This window comes from Pseudorca crassidens, chromosome 12 (assembly GCF_039906515.1).
Source record: "Pseudorca crassidens isolate mPseCra1 chromosome 12, mPseCra1.hap1, whole genome shotgun sequence".
Classification (NCBI taxonomy): Eukaryota; Metazoa; Chordata; class Mammalia; order Artiodactyla; family Delphinidae; genus Pseudorca; species Pseudorca crassidens.
Window position 1 is genome coordinate 5,212,137 of NC_090307.1, and position 23,802 is coordinate 5,235,938.

Below are 23,802 nucleotides of genomic sequence, written 5' to 3' on the forward strand. Positions count from 1 at the left end.
GCGCACAAACAAAACAAAGCAGATACAGACTCATAGGTACAGAGGACAAACTGGTGGTTGCCAGAGGGGAGGGGGATGGGGGAATTGGGAAAAATAGGCAAAGGGAATTAAGAAGTACAAACTTCCAGTTATAAAATAAGTAAATTATGCAGATGTAATGTACAGTATAGGTAATATAGTTAATAATATTGCAATAACTTTCTATGGTGACATGATTACTGGATTTTATGGGATGATATCTAATAATGTATATAAATGTCAAATCACTGTGTTGTACACCTGACGCTAATATAATATTTCAACTAATACTGCAATAAAAAATTACATGTGTAAGAATAAATGGCTCTGAAAAACATTTTTAATAAAAAGATTGATTTTATCATCCTGATCTGACTTTTAAAGTTTTGGGCATGCAACTTTATTTGCACTGGGCACCCACCCCCCCATTCATTGCCTAGGTTTTCTGTTATCTGTGATGCTACTGATGCATTTTTTTGTCTCGTTTTTTGGGCTGCTCTTCACTGTTATAAGACTGCTTCCCCAATAAATCTCATATGCTCCCCATTTGTGTGTGCGTGTGTGTGTGTGTGTGTGTGTGTAAAATATTTTGTGGATATAAAAGAGTGACCCATCATAGCGACCTATCACTAACTAGCTATAGAATGTTCTCTATAAAGTGTGGTTCCTATCAATATAGGTAGTGGCTACCTTGATTTACACTCTGACTATAATTAGTCTTTGGCTTTACACAGTGCAAGTAATTATAGTATCTTTTCACTGGCCTTTGCTCTGTGTTTTCTTTTTTCCTAAACAGTTTGTACTGTCTTTAAAATGTAAGTTGTTTCAGATCCTTGTGAAATAGGATGAATCTTATGTAGATGAATATATATTTTCTGATGTAAAGTACACACACATTTTTAAGGAACATTCCTCCCTTTTTATAATAGTTTCTATTTTACACAAAATGAATGTATGCAAGCTGTAATACTTGAACATCATGCAATACTTGGTTCTTCATTTTATTTACTTATTCACGTAGTATTTTCCAAGCGCCAGTTAATACTGAGCGTTTGTTGAGTATTTACTCCAGGCACCATATATTCAGCTTATATATATATTACCTCATTTATATTGGTGGTGGAATATTATTTAGGAATAAAGTAGCCCCTTTCTTGACTTGCCTGAACCTGTTTAAATCCATAATTTAAATATGGTGATTATGGAGACTTGGTAATGACGATGGCAGAGCTATTTTGAATGCATCTTTTTTAAAAAAATATTTTATTTTTGTTTTTTATTTTTTATTGAAGTATAGCTGATTTACAATATTGTCTTAGTTTCAGGTATACAGCATAGTGATTCAGTTATATATATATTCTTCAGATTCTCTTCCCTTATAGGTTATTACAAAATATTGAGTATAGTTCTTTGTGCTATACAGTAGGTCCTTGTTAATTATCTACTTTATATATAGTAGTGGGTATATGTTAATCCTAACCTCCTAATTTATCCCTCCCCTCACCCCCCTTTTCTATTTGGTAACCACAAGTTTGTTTTCTTTGTCTGTGGGCCTCTTTCTGTTTTGGAAATAAGTTCATTTGTTTTGTTTGTTTGTTTGTTTGTTTTAGGTTCCACATATAAGCGATGTCATATGATATTTCTCTTTCTCTGTCTGGCTTACTTCATTTAGTATGATAATCTCTAGGTCCATCCATGTTGCTGCAAATGGCATTATTTTCTTCTTTTATGGCTGAGTAATATTCCATTGTGTGTGTGTGTGTGTGTGTGTGTATATGTGTATATATATATATATATATATACACACACACATAAACACTACATCTTCTTTATCCATTCATCTGTCAATGGACATTTAGGTTGTTTCCATGTCTTGGCTATTGTAAATAGTGCTGCAGTGAACATTGGGGTGCATGTATCTTTTTGAATTATGGTTTTCTCAGGGTATATGCCCAGGAGTGGGATTGCAGGATCATATGGTAGCTCTATGTTTAGGTTTTTGAGGACCCTCCATACTGTTCTCCACAGTGGCTGCACCAATTCGCATTCCCACCAGCAGTGCAGGAGGCTCCCTTTCCTCCACACCCTCTCCAGCAGTTACTGTTTGTAGACTTTTTGATGATGGCCCTTCCGACCAGTGTAAGGTGATACTTCGTTGTAGTTTTGATTTGCATTTCTCTAATGATTAGCAGTGTTGAGCAGCTTTTCATGTGCCTTTTGGCCATTGAATGTATTTTAAAAGTCTAGTTTAGACATTTTAAAATTCTGGATTAGACATTTCTTTTTAGTTACTTGAGGATGAAAATCCTTTGATTTCTTTTTCTGTTTCCTTTTCTTTTCTCCTCTTCCTTTCTCTTCCCTTCTTGGATGTTCCTTTGAGATATCTCCAAAAGTATATGTCAAGTAGGGGTGCATTTGGGTTTAAATTCTCTCATTATTAATGCATTGTCTTTGTCTGCAAAGTACCAAAATAAAGGGAGGTCAGACAAGACTAGCTGTTATTACTTAATGAGATTCTAAGGATTACAGAACCCTCACAAAGGCCAATTATTGTTTTTACAAGTAAAAGAGTTTATTTTCAGCCAGCAAATGTATTTTAATACTGAGGCTCTTTTTCTCAGCGAATTTGAGAAAAAAAGGTCCTTTGATTTACACTTGTATAAACTTCAGTATCAAGGTTTTATGAGTATAATTTTAAGCTTATTATTCATGCCATTCTGCCTCATTTTGGACTTGTGTTTATGGTAAGGATAATTCTAAATTAAGCCTATAATGACTGCAACTATCTACACTTAGGCCATTTAATAAAAATAAAATCACTTGCTGTGTCTCCTCTTCTTTCTCCTCTCAACTGTTGGCTTTCCCAGGTGTCCCCACTTGTAATGCACAGAAACTCCCCAGCAGAATTCATCACCTGCAACATGTCATTTGGTTTTCTCTGTTTAATACCTGTGTGTGGACAAATCCCAGACAGTTTATTAGGCTCTGAGTGTGGTGTTGAGGCGGAAGAGGCAAATAACAGATGGTCCAGGGACTTGTGATGCGTGTGTCATAGAGTTTCTCAAAAATGCTATCTACCCCTAAAAGCGGGTTAAAGATTGAAATAAATCCTGGCATGCGTGAGGTCATGCGGTACATCATGGAAGGTCCTGCCGAACCGTTTAATCTAATAGTGTGCTTCAGCTACCAAATACCCTGCAATTGAGGACAAGAATTTGTGTTATAATAAATCTGAAATGAAAGAAGTTTTTTTTTTTTATTAAAAAAACTTAGGTACACAAAACATCACCTTTCCAAACTCAGTGCTTCTTGAAAGATCCGTTATATTTAAAGATTTTTCAGAGCTTTCTTGGCTTTGCTTAAGGTACATGATATTTCCAAAGACCATGTGAGAACACTTAAAAGAGGCAATGTGGTAGGAAGAAATGGGTTCGGGATAGGGATTTTTACAGCAATAGAATGTGCTATATAGGTGGAGAAACCCTCCTTGTGATGGCATCCAAATACCATAGCAGTGAATACGTTTTTCCTACAGTCACACCCCAAATTCCTACTTTAACTTTAAGCCAAATTCATTGGAGTTTTCTGCCTGTAGACCACTGACAGGGTCTGAAAAGCAATGAAATTTTGATTATATTAGAAAGGAAACCTATACTTGGTGGACAGAAAGGTCCATTCCTTCAATAAATATAAACACCTGCTGGCCAGGTACAATGGAAGGGGCTCTGAAGAGAGCAGCGAACAAGGTATAGTTTTTACTTTCAAGGAGTTGGATAGTCTAGTGGGTGAGATTGACCATTAAAGGAGCAATTACACCCTGTGTATAATAAATGCTATCCTGTGTTTAAGCATGGAACATATAAGAGGGACAGACTTCCTGGGGGAAGTGACTTCTGAGCTGATAAGTCAGCCAAGAACATGTGGCAAGGAGCTGGAGAAAGGGTTATTCAAACAGAGGCAGTCCCGTACACAGACACCTATAGTATGGTTCTATCCGGGAAGTGATGAACGCTTACCATGGCACACAGAATAAGGGGCTTAGGACAAGACCGCCAGTGGCACTAGCTCCTGCATGCTGGCTATTGTGCTGCATGATTTCACCCTGGGATTGCAGCAGATGAGGGTGGGTGTGGGCGTGTTAAAAGGGTCTGGCACCCCCCAGAGCAGCCACCTGGGTTTCCTAATGCTGTTGTCTCTCTTAGAGATTGAAGTCTGTTGCTTTTTTGTATTGTTTTTTAATTATTTATATATTTTTGGCTGTACTGGGGCTTCGTTGCTGCGTGCGGGCTTTCTCTAGTTGCGGCGAGCGGGGGCTACTCTTCTTTGTGGTGCACGGGCTTCTCATTGCAGTGGCTTCTCTTGTTGCGGAGCATGGGCTCTAGGCATGCGAGCTCCAGTAGTTGTGGCTCGTGGGCTCAGTAGCTGTGGCTCACGGGCTGTAGAGCATAGGCTCAGTAGTTGTGGCGCACGGACTTAGTTGCTTCATGGCATGTGGGATCTTCCCGGACCAGGGCTTGAACCAGTGTCCCCTGCCTTGGCAGGCGGATTCTTAACCACTGCGCCACCAGGGAAGCCTCAGTCTATTGCTTCTTTATACAAACACCTGACATTAAGAAGGCCCTGTATCCTGATGAATAAGAAGAGAGCACCCCTTTGCCTTAGAGACCTTATTTTGATGGAGGAAAAGGGCTTTGATTTGTTTTTTTCTTCCTGACTTTCTTTCATCTATTGTTCACAATTGTGATTCCTGTACTTTCCTATACTTTCCGTAATTTATCAGAATTTTCTGTGCATTCCTTATTTGGATAATCACCTTTGTTGTTTAAATAAAGGGCAGGAGCCTCCCACAAAGACCCACGACCGGGCTCCAAACGTGGACAGAGACCTGAGAAAGCTGGGCACTGACCAAGGGAACAAGGAAGAATTTCTAGCATCGACCCCTGGGCTTGAAAATTAGCCCCCCCAGCTTGTTAACTGAGAACTCCTTGTGGACCAGGAGTAGGTCCTTTATTGTGGACCAACACTTACTTGTTCCTGAGAGGCGTCAGAAAGAGTTCTCCGTGGCTTTGCTGGTAAAGATGTGCACTGGCCAAGACAGTAGGCTTGAAGGGAAGGCTGGGTGGAGCTGTCCATGGTGCTCACCCTGTTGACTGCCTGGTCAGCTCTTTCTTCTTGGGCTTTGGTTCTCAACCAGCTGCCCGCTCGCCTTCACTGTTGGTCAGGACCCCCATCACACTGGTCAAGCCACTGATGTTTCTCGTTAAATTATAATCTTGACCTCCTCAGCTCTTTACTTGACTGGGCGCATTTCCTCCTACTTGGACTCTATTGCTGCATTATAAGTTCAGGAAGCCACAATGTTCTGCTGGAGCTTCCACTGAATGCCCTTGGATTTCTTTTCTAGTCAAAAGAGAACCCTGTTCAGTTGAGAACAATGAACATGTTCTCAGGTTTTTTTCACATTTAAGTGAACATATGAGAAAAGCTTCCTGGCCATTTGATTGCTTGGGGCTGAAAGGCAGCTGTCCTCATCATCATAATAATGGAAGCTGAGACAGGTCACATTTGCAAACTGTTGTCTTCTGGACCTGAATGTTTGATTCGAAGTCATAAAATACAATTTTCAGCCAGTATGTCTAGCATTTTATTCCATAGATGTGCAGGAAAGGTATCAGCTCAATCCTTAAACAATGTGAGGAATCTCAAATTGATTAAATTTTCACTTATTCTTCATGACAAATGACTTCTCTTTCGATTCCAGATGAAATTCAAACGATGTTAGCCAGTTCCAGGTAAATGTGGTCTCTTTTGTCTCATAAAAAACACGTAGACATTATGGATGGAATTAAAAGGTGAAATGAGGTCTTTAAGCAAAAACAAGCACTTTGACAATATTCCTGATTTTTCTGCCTTCTTACAAATAGATGACTTAGAAGTGTTGTGCTAGCAATTATTAGCCAAGTTTTAACCGTTCAGGAAATTAAGTGACTTTGTAGGTCTAAATTAGAAACCACCTGCAGTATAAAAATTACTGAATAAAATAGGCTACCAAATTGAGGCATGAGAGAAAATAGCTCTGCCACATTCAGAGATTTAAAATGTTTTGGAAAAAAAATGGTTTCTTGGAACCTAAACAAATGTGAAATAATGCAAAGTGTACAGAATTTTGTTTTTGTTCTTCAAACATTTCCTCCTGATTGCTTTGGGCAAATCATAAAGTGTTCATCTTTACCTTTACCCTCTCTTTTGAAATATTCTCCTTTTAGTTCAGCATTTACATACTACATTTCTGGGACTTCTTGTGTTTTTGCTCTAAGTTCCCTATCTGTCTCTGACTGTGGAGTACACAGTATTTGTAGAAGCATGTACCTTGTGGATTCTGGGAAGATGGAAGTTTGAATATATCTCGAATGCCCTTCTTTCTCAACTACTCACTACTGACGACCTTTTCCAAGTCAAATAGGAGCTGGAGCTCTCAGAAGTGGTGGCCCAGCAGATGTGAGGGAGGCTCAGGCGCTGCCAAGGACCAGGCATCCCCATTTGGGCGTCATCAAGCCAAACTTGGGTCCTCTTGCCTGCCTCACAGCAAAGCCAATCTACTGACACTGGGGTAGTGATGAAGGAAAGTACAGTGTTTATTGCACGATGCGAAGCAGGAAGGATGGGCAGCTTGTGCTCAAAAGACCCAAACTCCCAGATAGCTTTCAGGGAATGTTTTTTTTGTTTGTTTGTTTGTTTTGCGGTACGCGGGCCTCTCACTGTTGTGGCCCCTCCTGTTGCGGAGCACAGGCTCGGGACGCGCAGGCTCAGCGGCCATGGCTCACGGGTCCAGCCGCTCCGCGGCATGTGGGATCTTCCCGGACCGGGGCACGAACCCGTGTCCCCTGCATCGGCAGGCGAACTCTCAACCACTGCACCACCAGGGAAGCCCAGGGAATGGTTTTTAAAGGCAACATTTGGGGTAAGGGTTGCAGCTCATGAACTTTCTTCTGATTGGTCGGTGATGAGGTAACAGTGTGATGTTTCGAGAATCTTAATCATCAACCTTCTGGTCCCAGCCAGTCTGTGGGCTTGTGTTCAGCATATAGTCACCATCGCCCACCAGGGTGGGGGTCTTAGTTTCCACAGAACAACTCAAAGATCTGTGTCAGATGGTTATGTGTATTTCCTGAAGAGGAACTAGGACTCTGTTTTATTGCTGAACTATTGTCTAAGGTGTCATTACTTTTACTGCTTGACTGCTTTCCCTTTGTTCCTGAATTCCCTCACTTCACTTCCCTAATTAGCTTGAGTCTCCTCCTGAGAACTCAGGGAAGGCCTAGCAGAATAAAGCCTTTTTTTTTTTTTTTTACAAAAAGGAAATGGGGGCCACAGAGGGATTTTTCTACCCAGAAGGCTCCATGGGGTCCTGTTAGGTTTCTATTGCCCTTTTCTTTGATACTCCTCAATATTAAGGGTAACAGGGGTGGGACAAGAAAGGAAATTAAAGTTTTAGACAGAGAGATTAATCATAAACTGAGCAGGGAAACTTGGTTTTAGTGGGACTCAGTTTTACTGGGTCTGGAGATTAAAACAAAAGGATATCACTGGAATGGGAGATTGATGGATCACGGAAAACTTTGGCTTTTGAAGCCCTGTGAACTTCCCGGAAGATGGCTAGAGCTTTCCCATGTGCTAGAATCTCTAGAGAGATTGCTGAGCGTGTGGACTAAATCTCTGTATTGATCCTTCTCTAGGATGGCGCCTGCTAAGGACGCCAGGGAGGAGAGAGTCTTCCTCTTGGTACTTCAGACAAGGACCACAGCTTGCCTGCTGGAATACTTCCAGCTGACAGGAGAAGACAGGGATTTCTGTGCGCGTGCACATGGGCGCACACACACACACACACGCAATTACAGGAGTGATTGCTCTGGTCTGAAGCTTCTCAACAGCTTTATCTGAACCCCAGCAAGTGGGCAAAAACAAACAAAATGACAAACAAACAGGGAAAAAGGATAGATGACAAATGAAATTACAAAAATAATTAGAACATACAAGGAGATTTGTGACAGCACAAAGACTTTCAGAGCTAAAACACGATTATTAAAGAAAAACTGTTGAGAATAGAATTAGTGTGGGAAGATCAAGAGAAAGAGATATCTGAAAACTCAGAACAAAAATTACAGAGAGAGATGAAAAGGACAGATCCTGGAAATGTAACACGCAAGTAACATCAGTTGTGAAAGGACCTTCTGGAGGAAATGCAATAATTAAACAAATAAAGCAGAATATTTCCCTGAGCCGAAGTAGGACCTTAGTCTGCAGAGTGAAATGCGTTACTGGTTCAGCCGAGACTGATGAAGAGGACACGCCTGGACGTATTCTGGTTAAATTTTGATTCCCAAGGATAAAGACAAAATATTCACATTTTAAGACAGAATGAACGGGTTACTTACAAGGGAAAAAAGAAAGTTGAGAAACTGCTCATCTGCAGCTCTGGAAGCTTATCAGATAAAATGTAAAAATTTCCAAGAAAAAGCTCCCGTTCCTAGAAGCCTATGCGCAGCAAAGATATCACCTGCCAGGGCGGAAGCAATGTACAAATATTCGGGATCCAGAGATTGTATCATCCACAAACCCCATCTGCAGACAATACTCAGAAATAGACTGTAACTGTACAATAAATGAATCACTACAGAGACTTGCATGTGGGAGAGGATTAAAAGGAGAAGGAATAGCAGAAGTGAGCAACAGATCCTGCCGTGGTCATATCCAGTTAGTTAAACTAAACGGATTACAGAGGGTAACTGGGTCCTGATGTGTTAAATAAGGATTCTGAAATAGAAGAAACAATCTGATTTTTAAAATCTAATGACAGTTGAGGAAGAAAAGCATGAAAAATATTAAATTGTATCATTAAAGTCTAGGAGTTACTGTTGGGAGTGATGGGGTAGGAATGAGGAGGAGTATTTGAAAGTTCTCATTTAGGAGAAGATGAAGTAAAAGCATTCCAAAGATTTTATCCAATACAACAGTGGGGGAAAGAACAGAAGAAGATGGGAGAGTGGAATGTTAGGTGCAGAGAAATATTTGATGGCTGGTTTTTGTGTAATACAAAACAAGTGTGTGTTTGATGATGAGTTGTATGAGAGGTTACTAGTAGGAAAGTGGCAAAAGACAGGAAAACTTTTAAAATTAATGATAGGTAATTAGGATATGAGTATTTGCATGATCAAACCAGTGGCAGAAGAAAAAGAAAAAGAGAAAACCAGAAAGTAAAGGAAATGTAAGACGGAAGGAATAAAGCCAAAATTAGAAATAAAAGAATGGGAAAATAATTCTAGGAAAAAATTGGAAACAGAAAGAAAGCAAGAGTGACTATATTAATATGAGACAAGGTGCAATTTAAAGATAAAAGGACTAAACATAGCAAAGAGGGACATTTTACAATGATAAAATACTCATTAATTAAAAAGAAATTCCTGAACTTATACACACTCATCAGTATAATAATTAAATAATAAACAAAACTTTTTTGAAACGCCACAAAAACTTGTTTAAATAGTGGAAGATTTTAATGTGCTTCTTTCAGAATCAGGTTTAGTAAGTAAAAAATAAATAAGGACAGAGGAACTGAATAAAATAAGAAACAAATTTGAATGTATAATGTAAATCTTTGGATTAAGAATATACATTTTTTTCTTATATCTGGGGAAGCATTAAAAAATTGGTCATGCACTGACCATAAGGAAAGCCTTACAAAGCAACCAAGATACTTTACAGGACACGATCCCTGATAATAATCAAATAAAACTATAAATCACTAATAAAACTGTAAAATACACTCAGATAACATGAGATCAATGGGGAAATCTAGAAAAAAATGGAAAGAACATGTCACACAAAAATATATGAGTTACAGTGAAAGTATTAACCCTACATATCTTGATTAATAAAGAGTATAGGCTAAGAACATAGGAATTTATGCTCATTTGAGAAATTATAATAGAACAAAGTTAACAAAAGAAAGTAGAAAGCAGAATGAGCAAAAACAAAAGTTGAAATATATGAGAAAAATTGTACTAAAGATAAATGAAAAGTATCTTATTTTTTGAAAAGCCAAATGAAATACATAAGCCCTCTAAGGAAAAAGATAAAAATTATACAAGATTAAGAAAGAAGGAGAGAGAAGACAAAAAAAAGGAAAGAAGGAGAAACAGAAGAAATAAAAATAATTATAGGAGAAAGCTATGTGCATTCCTTGGCAACAAACCTAGAGGAAATTGATGATTTTATAGTAAACAATTGATGATTTTATATTAAACAATAAATATCAACTTGAAGAGATAAGGAATTCAAATAGATTTTAGAAGATATTAGAAATGAGATTAAAATCTACTATTATGAAAGTCCCAAGAATTGATAGTTTCATATCCAAGTTCTATATGACACTTGAAGAAAAGATAATTCCAAAGTCCCTGACACTAACCCAGATTAATATAAATATGGAAAGATTTCAGATTTGTTTTTGAAGGCTGTAAAAATTAAATACCAAAACATGTAGAGATATTACAAAGAAAACAATCTAGATCAATTTTATTTATGAATAAAGATATGAAAATTTTAAGTAAAATATGAATACATAGAATAATATATTGACCAAGTTGGGCTTATTCAAGGAACGCAAGGAAAGTTCAATATCAGGAAATATATCAACATAGTACATCTGGTGGTACAGTGATTAAGACTTCCCACTCCCAATGCAGGGAGCCTGGGTTCAATCCTTGGTCAGGGAAGTAGATCCCACACGCATGCCACAACTAAGAGTTCATATGCTGCAACTAAGAGTTCATATGCCACAACTAAGGAGCCAGTGAGCCACAACTAAGGAACCCGCCTGCCACATCTAAGACCTGGTGCAACCAAATAAATAATAAATAAAATTTTAAAAAACTTTTAAAAAGTACAGCAAAAACTGGAGGAGAAAAACCAATATGTCACATCAGGAGGCATCAAAAGTATTTGATATAATACAATAAAGAAAATCTTTAATTTTATTGTATTGATACAATAAAAATACTGAGTAAGATACAAATAAATAGAAACTACTTACATATATTGAGATCTCTTTCCAATCAATAATAATTGTCAATAACTAAAATGTAAAATCACAGGGTGATTTCTAATCAGAGACAAAATTATTTATTTTTCAATGAATAATTGAAAATGAGTAAATAAATGCAAACATAATTGTTTGAAAGATTCTACTGAATTTCACAGGAGAAAAACAATGAAACAATGCTATACAGGTTGGAAAATAAAACATCCTCACAGTAGGACCCCTTCTGGACTGCCTGCTGTCCTGGAGGAGGTGAGGATGAATTCCACAGGTCTCATGGCATTAGTTAAGGAATAGGTTTTACTAATAAAAGGGAAAATTCAAAGTCCAGAGTTTGTAAGAGAGAGATGCATGCAGTCCCCCAGTTTCTCATCATGGAGAGCTGTGATGGGCCTGAGGCATCTCCCGGACATGGCATGAGTTCCATTCCAGTAGAGGGAATCTCCTCCTCTGTGGAACGGTTTTCCCAGGGGGTGAACCTGAGAAAGTAGCTTTGTTAGTGGAAGAATACAAAGGCCATTTGAAACCAAGCAGTCTGGGTGGGAACTGATAAGTATTCCCAGCAGTTTCTGAGAAATCCAGTTGGCTTGCCCCTGAGGATTCTGGTGAAGGTGTGGACCTTGGTGCCCATGGGCCTTACAGTGGTCTCAGCCCCAGAAAGTTTCCAAACTGAGTTCTAGTGAAGCCACTCTTGCTGAGAGAAGGGAGAGGCTCCAGAATGAGGAGCAGGGTCCATTTTGGACACTCCTGCTTCTTGAATAATGGAAAGAAAAAGCAAAATATTTCATTTGGCCAGAGATTTAATTTTATAAAAGGAAATTTTATAACAGATTTAATTTTATAAAATCTAATTTTAATTTTATAACTCAGAAAGCTTGAGTTAAAGAAACAAATGTAAGATTAACACAAAAATCAGTAGTTTCTTAACTATTAGCGATTACCAGCTAAACATGGTAACGTGAAAATTTTAATTCATGATAATAACAAAAGCTATGAAATATCTAAGAATTGCTTTAATAAGGAATCAACATGAAAAATAATTATAAAAATTTTTTTGAGGGGTGAACAAAGCGTTTTGAACAAGCACAAACATATACCTTGACCATGGATGGAAATTTTTAATTACTGAACATTGTTAATCAATTCCTCTAAAACTAATATGTACAGGTAATTAAACCCTAATGAGAGCCACATTTTTAATTAGAGAAAAGCTCCCAATGGAAGATAAATATCTGAAAATAAACAAGAAAATAATGCCAAATTTTAAAATATACTACACGGATCCAAATAGAATGTAAGTTACAGAGAACCATAAATAGATTGCAGATATATGGGAATTTAATATGTGACAAAGTTAGCATTTCAAAACAATTGTTATATATTTCCTTAATAAATGTTGCTAGCACCAATGGAAATAAAATTAAACTCTTACCTCATATACAAACCCAAAATTTCAGATGATTTCAAAACTTAAAAATAAAAACACTTAAATCTTAAGAGATAATTTAGATGACTAGGAATTGAGGACACATTTCTAAGAAAGACAGAAATCCGGAAGCTGTAAAGGAAAGGTACCACGTATAAAATGAAAATAGGCGAATGATGACAGAAAAAATTTGCAAAGCGTATTTTATCGTTTTTAGAAAATACAAACAACTGAGTTATGGAGGGAAGCCATACAAATAAAATCATCGTATAGGATATAATTCTATTTGTGCATGTGTATATGTGTGCAGATGTGAGTTTATAGGGAGATGTATGAAATATGTTCGCCATATGTTAACAGTGGTCCTTTTAGAATGGTGGTCTTTTAGGTGACTTGTACGTATTTCAACTTTTATGTATCGCTTGAAAATTTTCTCATGATGGTGTTCAATTTATATGTCCATCAAGAAAGTTTTTTCATTTTGAAAAATAAAAAAAAGAGTATTCAAGTCTTTCTGGGAAGATAATTGTGGGCATTAGACCACAGAGACCTCTGGTATTCTATATGCATGAACCTGGCTGTGGTTAAAAAAATAACCTGTCACTTCTGAAAATGCTTTCCTGTTTGAACCCTGTTATCAATATCAAATTAATTTTTAGGCAGAAGCCCTTGGTCAGGCAGCATAATGAATCTGGTAAAGCCCTGTTTCTTAGGGTTTTGACATTCCTATTTGTATCTTTTATTCTCTCCTTGCTGATGGCAACAACATCTACTCCCCAGTCAGTGCTTGTGAATTTCCTGGGGCTTCTGTCTTGCGAATCCATGTATCACAGGACAAAGGGACAGATCTCAGGAAGGGCGTCAAAGGTACTTTATCATTCATTTTTTGGGTGTTGAAAAGCATCAGCTACCCTCCAGAAAAATTAATAACCCTTAAGAAAATAGTATTTATGTGCCTTCCCTACTTCAGTTAGGCATACGGTAGCAATTCCATCATATTCTATAACTTTAGATTATTAAGATGTGGGATGACTTTTGATCAGGTATTTCCTATCCTGAATAGAAGTGGATTTCAGTATTGTTAAGTCTTTATTGATTTTTGATCATCAGGTTTTGAAGGGAAGCTTACTGAGCTCTCAGAGGTCACATAGAAACTTGGTGAAGGATCTGGACAAAACACCTTCAACTGTTACAGGACTAATGGAGCCTGAAGGGAACTTATTCTACTTCCTGACTTTATATGTCCACAAGTTGGGTTTTGCAAATAAAATCTTTGTACCCACATACTAATTTAGATTTTTCTCTCTTCCTGCATGTACTGTGGGACCCTCAGAAAATGAAATGTCCTTAAAGTCAAATTTGGTAAGAGGGTGCCGTTTACCAGAATCTTCATTGCTAATGTTAATCTGTGCTCATGAAGTTCACAAAAATGGTTAAAACAGAGACTGAAGGAGACTTCTTTAACTCGGGATATTGTAAAGATGACCAAAACATTATTGAGATTGACTGAAACCCTACTATAGAATCAGACACACAGATATTTACTCGTTTAACCTAGGCACAATTGTAGCTGTGTGCGTGTGTGTGTGCGTGTGTGTGTGTGTGTACATATTTAAGATGGATGGCCTCATTTCTTAGAAAACCACTGGTGTGCAGCGAGTGTTCTAAAGAAGCTTGCACGGTGGTGGGACTCTGATGCTCATTTCCAGTCCTTCCCAACTACAAAACTAGAGGAAACCATCCATCTTCGTCCAAGACCAGTTGATTTTTCTTCATCATCTTGGCTCCATGTTGTCTGCTAATCTTTCCTTTGTCCAGAGCAGTCATATTCCTGAATAATTACTTGCTGGTATTGCATTGAATACCAGTTGGCCTGTAATTGCTTATTCCAAGAGACTGAGTCTCCATCTGTGCAGGGTGGTATCTCTCTCTGACCGGGGGCCCTTTCTTCAGCCCCGGGGCTGGGGGGGTGGAGCTCACGTGTCTCTTCTGGCTTTTGTCGGGAGGATGGCACGTGAAAAGGTTTTCTTTTACACGGAAGTTACTGAGACCCTTGATTCTCTCTGGGAACCAGGGTCAAACACCCCTTTCCACTGGCATTTGGAATTTGTGCCTAAGTATTTTAAGTCAGTTAGGTTAGAAATTCATATAGTGTTAAAAAATGCATTTCCATGACATAAAGTCTTCACATTTCATTGTATTTCGTTACATCTGAGTTTATGTCTTTTTCTTTTCTCTGCTTGACTGTAAAATCCATTGTTGTCTTGTTCCATCTCAGTCCAGTGCTTGGTCCATGTTGGGATGCAGGACGTTTTAGTTTCTAGATGTCATCTGCTGGCAGATTTTGCCATCATTTACTTGAATGAGGGAAATCGCATTAATGAACTTATTTATATTCTCTATTCATTAATTAAAACAGTAGCTTCTGAGCATTGCAATCAAAGACTCTCATTTCAAAAATTAGGATTTCTATATTGGTGATCAGGTCCTGGATTAAAGATAGTTTTGAAAAATATATTTGGTTTTAGGAAAAACAAGGTTAGTAGATGGAAAACACACTTTAAAAACTGAAAAGTACTACTGTATAAATTAATAATATAACCATCATTTTGGGAAGAACTTAGAAGGTTGTGTATAAATTTTCTTTATCATCATCAAACCATTCTTGAATAGTAAAAACGGCAGTGGAGTGAAATATAAAGGCATAAGAATGTTTTCTTGTTTTCTGATTCCCAACTCGGTTATCAAAATCAGTGACAACTAGAACTATTATCGCTTATTCTTCTGAATTCTCTATAGCGCAGTACCATTTGTGGAGTTTGGGTTCCAGAAAGGAAAGAAAATGGACGGTTACATGGAGACAGCTGTGTCTCATCTTATGCAGTAGTTCCATTTTCCTTAGGTTTGTGGGGAAACAAATGGATTATACCTGGTTTTCTTTCCTTTTTTTTTTTTTTTAAACCTAAGGGCTGAATAAAGAGAGAATTAGATAAGGCTGTTGTTTCTTTATTGCTATGACATCCTTTATGCTCAGAGTCTATAACTGTTTCTGTAAGCAGTAAACCCACATCTGGTGACCCTCTGTCAAGAAAATGTCCTGAAAAAGATGGAGAAAACAACACTTTTAATGAAAGGAGTAAAAAAAAGAAAGAGAAACAAAGAATGTTCAGGCTTCTGAAAACTGCCTTATTTTAAAAGTTTCCTCGGGACATGAGCCCTTTAAACACGGACATGGGCTGTGTGTATAGTTTCCCTTCCAGGGGAGGGGGCTGATCTTGAACTGAAAGCTTCAGGAACTTATTCCCACACCAGATAATAACATCCAACAGTCCTTTTGGATGAGGCCTGGCGACCTCAGGTAGTCCTGGCTGGTGTGGCCGGGTGGTCTGGGATGGCGCAGACCCGGGATGGAGCACACGGACTGAATGTGCCGTCTGACCTGGTACCAAAAGGGCTGACTCGCTGCCTGGTGCCTTGTGCCTGAACTGATGTTTCTACTTCAGAGAGTTGATTAGATTCCCACTGTGCTCCAAAGAGAAGCCTAAGGAAGCGCTCACATCCAAGGAAGTGTTCAGGATGGGAGTGTTTCTTGCTCTTCAGTTTTCATTCTGTTGTAAGATTCGGGCAACATTTGCAGTGTTGGCTGCATTGCCCACCATCTGTGCCACTGTTTGACCCTGTCTCAACTCTTTTTTTTTTAAGATTTTTTTGATGTGGGCCATTTTTAAAGTCTTTACTGAATTTGTTACAATATTGCTTCTGTGTTATGTTTTGGCTTTTTGGCCGTGAGGCATGTGGGATCTTAGCTCCCTGACCAGGGATCGAACCTGTACCTCTGATCCCTGAGGATCAGAGGGCTCCTCAGAAGGTTAAGCCCCAACCACTGGACCTCCAGGGAAGTCCCTCAACTCCCTCTTTACCCTCTTCTTTGGTTTCTTCTCCCTGGGAAGACACAGTTTTGGAGGCACTGAGCAATGTCAGTGTTTTTATTAGGAAATGCATTGGGTGATATTTATTAACATGTGTAGGTCATCTTAACTAAGAAGAAATAATTTACGCAAGCTAAGGCGTTTTTGCAAGCCCCTCTCCAGCACACAGGACCATAGAGCATTCATTCCGTGCTGAGCCTTGAGGAATACCTCTACCCCCTCCCTTTCTACTTCCTACCCTTCCCCTAATAGACAGGAATCAAACAATAGGGTAATTGAAAGGCCTGTGGGTTTTGTTTTTTAAATTCTCAACTCCCTTTATTTTTCCAAGACTGAAGTGCAAGGTCTGCTGCTCTATCCTCTACTGAACATACTTCCTCTCTTCCAACCCTCAACTTCCTTACTTAATAATAGCAGTATAGTTTTTTCCCTTTGTCATAAATAATTTACATTGGGACTTCTGGTACATGAGGAAACATAGGGAAAAAAAGGCTTGAGAAATTACCTGAAGGACATTTATAATGGGGTTTTCTTTTGAAAACACTTTGAAATTGTTAAAGAAAAAGCAGGCACTGACCGTGAGACCGCTGGTGAGGTTCAGCTCACTACTTGCTGGATGTCTTGGCCTGCCCTTCTCCACGGGAAGCAGAGATGAGACCAGGGCTGCCACACAGGAGACGTGTGATGGAAACATGTCTGAGAACAGGAGCAGGGCCTGGGAAGTAGAATCGGGAAGGGGGGAAGGCCAACCCAAGTGTGTTTCACCAAGCTGATCACTGTTGTGGACGCTTAGATTCATCTGAGGAGCCGTGTATCAATAGAAGGTGCCTCACAATGAATCTGTGTGAGCTCTGTAGGAGGTGGCCATGTATCTGCTGCCTTGTATTTGCCTCTGATCAAGTGACACATCCCTCTTTAGGGGTTGCTGTGTGCAAGAGCAGGTTCTCAGCAAACCGTACACTTTCAGAAAGCAAGACGTGTGCAGGGCAGCCGGGGCCAGGTAGGGCCACTGTCCTCAGCCTGCACCTGCTAGGAGCCAGTTACTGAAGCTATAGTTGCAGAGAAAGGTGGGCTGTAGGCCCGGGGAGGTAGACCACAGAGATGTACGATACAGTGAACTGGAGGTGATTCTCAGAAGATGACACAGCAGCCAAGGGAATCAGCAAACGGTTAAGAAAAGGCAAGCGCGTTGGGGAAAAGGAAAGGTTGCAGTTATTCACTTTACATTAAAAAAAAGAAACTTTAGAGGATAAATTACTGAAGAGTAATCTTAATTATTAATTAATTATTAATTATTATTAATCTTATAACCAATTTTTGGAAATCACTTATTCAAATGATTTCGTAGAATACAATTTTAAAGAGTAAATGTTTAAAATGACCCTATAGTAAGTTAAAATGTGAAGCCTGGAGAGGGTGGATACAAGAACTCGAGCTGGAAGTGTTCATGCGGTCAGACACTCTCATATTCTAGGAGGGAATGAGGACCTATTATGTGATGAACTTTGTATTGGGCACTTAGCCAAGCAAGATTCATTTTACGTTTTCCTCCCCATGAAGAGCTCACGATGTATACAGTGACTTAAGGACACAAGGACATATTAAAATAATGACAGTAAGATGTGATAAGTGCTTTGTCAGAGATAAAGTACCATGAGCGCTCTGGAACTGGATGGGAAAGGCGTGAGTGTGGTAGTGGCCCCAGGGTTGGGGTGACATCAAGAAAGATTTCAGGGTGCGAGAAGGAAGTGATTTCTGATATCATCCCATTGTTGATCTCCGTGTTCTGGACGCTCTGACAGCATTGAAGTATCTTTCTTGCAGCAATAATGGCTGTTTTGGTTTATCCTGGCTCTCCCAGAATTGTCTGTGGAATGAAGGAGTGAATGGATGAACCAGCCATCCCCTGAACCCGTCACATTTCTGCTGGGGCACACCGAGCCTGCTGGCCCCCTGCTGGGCAAGGCAAGCTCAGGCAGGACTCTGAGTTGGGTCTGGTTCCCCTTGCAGAGTGCAGAAGCCAAGTGTCGGGAGTGTTACCTGCAAATAGCGGTAATTTTTAACAGGCCCCAGGAATAGGGGGCCCCTGTGCTCAGGTTCTAGAGTTTATTGTGGGACAATGAGAAGCCAATGCTTGTTTAGGAAGCAGGGGGCTGGTTATAGTTAAAACCGTGAGGAGATAAATTTGTTGCTGTTCTGGACTCACTCTTTTCCCTTGTCAAAACCCACTCTCAAGAAGCTTCTAGAATATTCTTTCGTGTTAAAACGGTGAATGACTGCTAACAGTGACAATAATGAAAATACCCAAACAGCTACTAATTAAAGAGTGCCTACTGTGTTCTAAGGATTGCACTAGGAATCTTTTTTATTTCGTTTCATTTTTTAAGGTCTACTGGAGTAAGTAGAGCTTGCTATGTCCATTTTAGAGATACGCAGCTGAGGCGCTGAGAGGTTGAGTAACTTGTCCAAGGTCACACAGCTCTGCTCACTGGCATGTCTAGTTGGAATTCAATCCGTCTCCTTGGCTCATTTTTTTTGCTCCTGCTATTTGAATTTTTATGGCAAACTGCATGAAACCATTTTGTAAAGGGAGGAGGGGCTGGCTGGCCAGGACCTTGGGGTCAGGGGGATAGAGAGACAGGAGAGCATGTGGTCCCCTCAGAAAACAGGCCATTAAGAGTCACACTCTGTCTCTGCAGATCAAGTTTGAAATCCCACTTTTTCCAGCCAAATCAGTTGGGATAGAAATTAATTTTCTTAACCCCGCAACGTAGTGGGCTGGCCAAGCATGCCCTGTGAAGAGCCGTGAGTGGGAGGGTCTTGGGTTCCACTTCCGGGCGATTTGGGAGCCTTCTTACTGCATTTACTCCTATACCTCAAGGCAGAGACTGCCCTGGCCTGTTCCTATTTTAATCTCACGGACCCCGTCATGAACGTGTGAGAAGTCTGAGGACTCACCATCAGAAAGATTTTATCACCATCAGAAAAATCTAGAAAATTTTTGCCGGTCTGAAACAAACATCAAAGATTTCTCTCACAGGAGCACTACTTCCCCGTGAAGAGGAAAAGTGAGAAATGACCAAGTAGATCCTCAATCAAGGGTCTGGTGGCTTTGGGCAGGTCCCCACATGAGCCTTGAAGAGAAGGGATTGGCTTAGCATGGGCACGGCAGGAGCAGGGACTGTTTTCCTTCTGTGGGTGGCGCCTGCCGAGACTGAATCCTCCCTGACTTCTGATGGAGCCAGCTTTAGAGAGTGTCCCTTTATCTACGAGAGAGGCAGGAGCACATGACGATGGTTTATCGCCGAACGCGCGGGTAGGGCTGAATAGCCAAGTAGCCGCAGCGAAGCTCAGGGGTCTGAGGCTGCAGGAACCCCACCTAACAGTCATGGGGCAAATAACTTGCCCCAGAATTCTATCCATTCGTTCACTAATATGATAACACCTTACACTTTCTTTTTTTTTATATATCTCTATTGGAGTATAATTGCTTTACAATGGTGTGTTAGTTTCTGCTGTATAACAAAGTGAATCAGTTATACATATACATATATCCCCATATCTCCTCCCTCTTGCATCTCCCTCCCTCCCACCCTCCCTATCCCACCCCTCCAGGTGGTCACAAAGCACCGAGCTGATCGCCCTGTACTATGCGGCTGCTTCCCACTAGCTATCTATTTTATGTCTGGTGGTGTATATATGTCCATGCCTCTCTCTCGCTTTGTCACAGCTTACCCTTCCCCCTCCCCATATCCTCAAGTCCATTCTCTAGTAGGTCTGTGTCTTTATTTTCAATCCAATTCAATTACATTACATTTTACCAGGATAAGAACAATTACCATGAGGTTTGCTCTCTGAGCAAATGTTGACGTGCACGATACAGTATCGTTAACTGCAGGCGGAGCTGTGGAACTTACTTACGCATCTTCATCTTGCAGAATTGAGACTTTCTGCCCACTGATTAGCAAGCTCCCGTTTCTCCCTGTCTCCAGCCCCTGCCAGCCACCATTGTACTCTCTGAGCCTGCACGCTCAACTACATCAGAGTCTGTGTTGTCCTTCTGTGACTGGCCTATTTCACTTAGTGTGATATCCTCCAGGTTCACGCATGTTGTTGCATGTGCAGAATTTCCTTCCTTAAGGCTGAAGAATATTTCCCTTTATGTCCCTACCTTAAAAAGTTAAACAGCATTTCAAAATTAGATATGTAAGTTAGCGAAGTTTACAAAATAACGACGTTATTGCCTGGGAGGCCTGGGTTCAAACCCCACTTTGCTCTCCAGCCGCCAGGCTGTGACATTATGGGTTCTCTATGTGTCCCCTAAAGTGGCTGCCGTGAAGCCACCTCTCTCGGGGGAGTGAGGACAAACTGGGCTCCTGTTCTGGAATGTTCCACTGGTGGCGGATGGCAGCTAGCCCTTTCATTATAATTGCACTCATCTTCCACCACCAAAGAACAAGATCACAGTATGATACTGTCAGCGAATCTGCTCTGTAAACTCAGAATGTGGGAGGAAGACCATCCCCGCGGTGTGTCGTCTGGCAGGGGTGAGAAACCCCCTCTGTGGAACCAGTCTTGTGTCACGACTCTGTTCTCCCATCAGCATTGTTCTGTGGGTCTGAACTGCAGCACGTTTGTCTCTTGGATTCATTTTAAATAAATTAATAATCAGAATCGACTCCCTTCCCCTGGCATGCAGTTGTAGACACAGCCTGCTCCACCTTTGATCTAACTTAATGTACATCTGTTTGTTGTTGATTAATTCCCGAGTTTCCATCTCATCTGTCTTCCTTTTGGTTTTCCCTCCTGTGTATTTGCAAAGCTGAAGATAAATGTAGTAACTGGCCTTCTGTCTCCTGCCGCACAGTTTATGTGTTGTAGACCTACAAAGGTTTAAAGATGCATTTTTCCTTGAAATATGAAACATTAAATGCATCTGTTAGATGGTTTTATTAGGAAGGCTATCCCAACTCAGGTGTCATTGGCCATGGAATAAATAGCATCTACGTATCAAGAAACAGAAAAGTCAGAAAGCTTCCTTTTGACTTTGTCTGCTGGAGTATAAACATGGTGGGCGTGGGCAACCTTGTCTGAAAACTCTACCTGCCATGGAACTGGTTTCATGTTGGTGTTAAATACAGGTTCATGGAGCTTGAGGTGTGTTATTCTTAGAAAGTTGTGGAGGGAAATTCTGGAATTCAAATGTAGACTGTTCTACCCAATGGTTTTGAATGAAACAATTACCGTAAATTCTGACCCATGGCTCCTAAATACAGTGGTGTCTTGTAATGCCTGAAAATAAACATTTGGTTTTTCTTCTTGTGTCCTGGTTGAAAATGGTAAGATTCTTTCCAGTTGCTTCTTTGTTCTAACAGTGCCTAAAATATGTTCTAGCTACACCCCCATTACTAAACATCTATCTTTAGGTGAAAAAGAAATGCATGTCGGGGGTGCCGGGAGGCGGCCCCTCGGGCCTTTCCTCTCTCATCACCTGGCTGCGGCGGGCGGTTTTCTGCTCTTTCACGGGAACGTGAGCCGTTCAGCACAGAGGCCACGTGAGTGTGCGTGGCTTAGTGCAAATCCACCGCCCCGTAATAAACATAACCCAGCGCGTCTTCCTGAAGTGCCACCGGGAGCGTGAGGGGTGCCACCGAGCAAGATGTAGGTCTCAGAAGCCCTCGTTTCAGGAGCCCTGATTAAGGTTTAAACCTTGTCGACCGGTCAGTGCTCAGAACCGGGACTGACCACAGCAAGACCCGAGACAAAGGGCTGTTCAGAACAGAACGGAAGGGCAGGAAGCACTGTGTTTTGGAATAGATGGACGTGCAAAGGCAGGCATTCAAACCTTCCGCCTAGAAAACACTGGAAGGACTAAAGGAACAGCAACATAGGGTGAGGATGCACTGACGCGGAATGTAGAGAAGGTTCCAGCCGTGGGCTCAGAACTCGGCATCCTTCTCATGTCGGGCAGACAGGCCAGCCAGGGAGAGGACGCCAGGCCTGAGGCACAGGTGCCTCCCGGGAAGGCAAGTCTGGCACGTCACGGCCAGGGAAGCCCCTGGAGGGGCAGGCTGGGGGCCCTGCCCCTGCTCTACTGGGCGCATTAGCTTAGTCTTTCTTTGCTGCTGTGCGGGGCTGGGAAAGCAAAGTCAGACCCGGTCAAACATTATGCAGGCAGGGTTTTGTCAGGTGCCATTCCTTACTGATCTGGGCTCTCCCCAACATGGAAGAACTCTTTCCCGAATAAGGGAGCTGCTCTAATTCAGAACGGGGAAGGCAGGTGCCTTTGCTCTGTGGGCCCAGAGCGACTGGTGCAAGCAGGTGGCCCGGGTGGGCCCCCTAAGTGGATATTCCTTAAATATTTGCTCAATAGTGGACAGCTGTCTCCTTTCTTACGCAAAAAATTTGTATGTTCCTCTTTTCGTAGTCAAAATAAGAGATTCACTATATCGGCCTGAACATAGAGCTTTAACCTCATTAAAATTGCCCATCATTTCATATTTTTCCTTTCACTTCTAGCTGCCTTATGCTGGCTTTTCACACTTATGAAGGCTAGAAGCATCTTAAGTAGATGCAGTGACCTAGCAGTTCAGGTGGTCTAGAGAAGAACTGACCAATGTAACTGGCTTGGGTTTTTTTTTATACTTTTTTGAAATTTTATTGGGATATAATTGATACTAAAAACCTCACATATTTAACACATACAATTTGATGAGTTTGGACAGATGCATAAATCGTGAAACCATCACCACAGTCAAGGTGATAGACATTCCCATCACCTCTAGGTTTCCTTCTGTCTGGTTCTTCGGGGCCCAAGTCAGGGCTGAAGCTGGGGTGTTTTCAGGGCTCCAGGTCCCGTATCTCCTGCCATTAGTACAGCAGCCTGAGCTTCTAAAGGCTTACAGACTCGGGAGCTTCTGCTCTATGGGTTCTCTTAAGCCTCGTCAGTGCTCACGGGGGACGCCTGCCCAGGGGACAGATGTCCAAGTGGAGACTCAGGTGCTGTGGCCCGTGGATTCCTAAATGGCCATAGTTCCAGCTCTTTCATGTAACTAATCACAGTTTCTCTTTCTATAATGCGCAGTAAGTGGGTTCCTCACCTTCTCTGACAGTGACAATGAGCTGCAGTAAGTGTGGACAGACAGTTTCGGGACTTCCACACGCCCTCTGAGTGGCGGTAGTCAGGAAACAATGGAATCTCAGAGGCCCCTCCTCCCAGGCTGAAAAACAGTGTTTCCTGTTGCAGAGTGAACTGTCACCTCTTACTCGGTCAGGACAGGCTGCAGGCAAGGGCAGAGCTCCTGATGGCTGAATTCTTCCCGGTCGTGCTA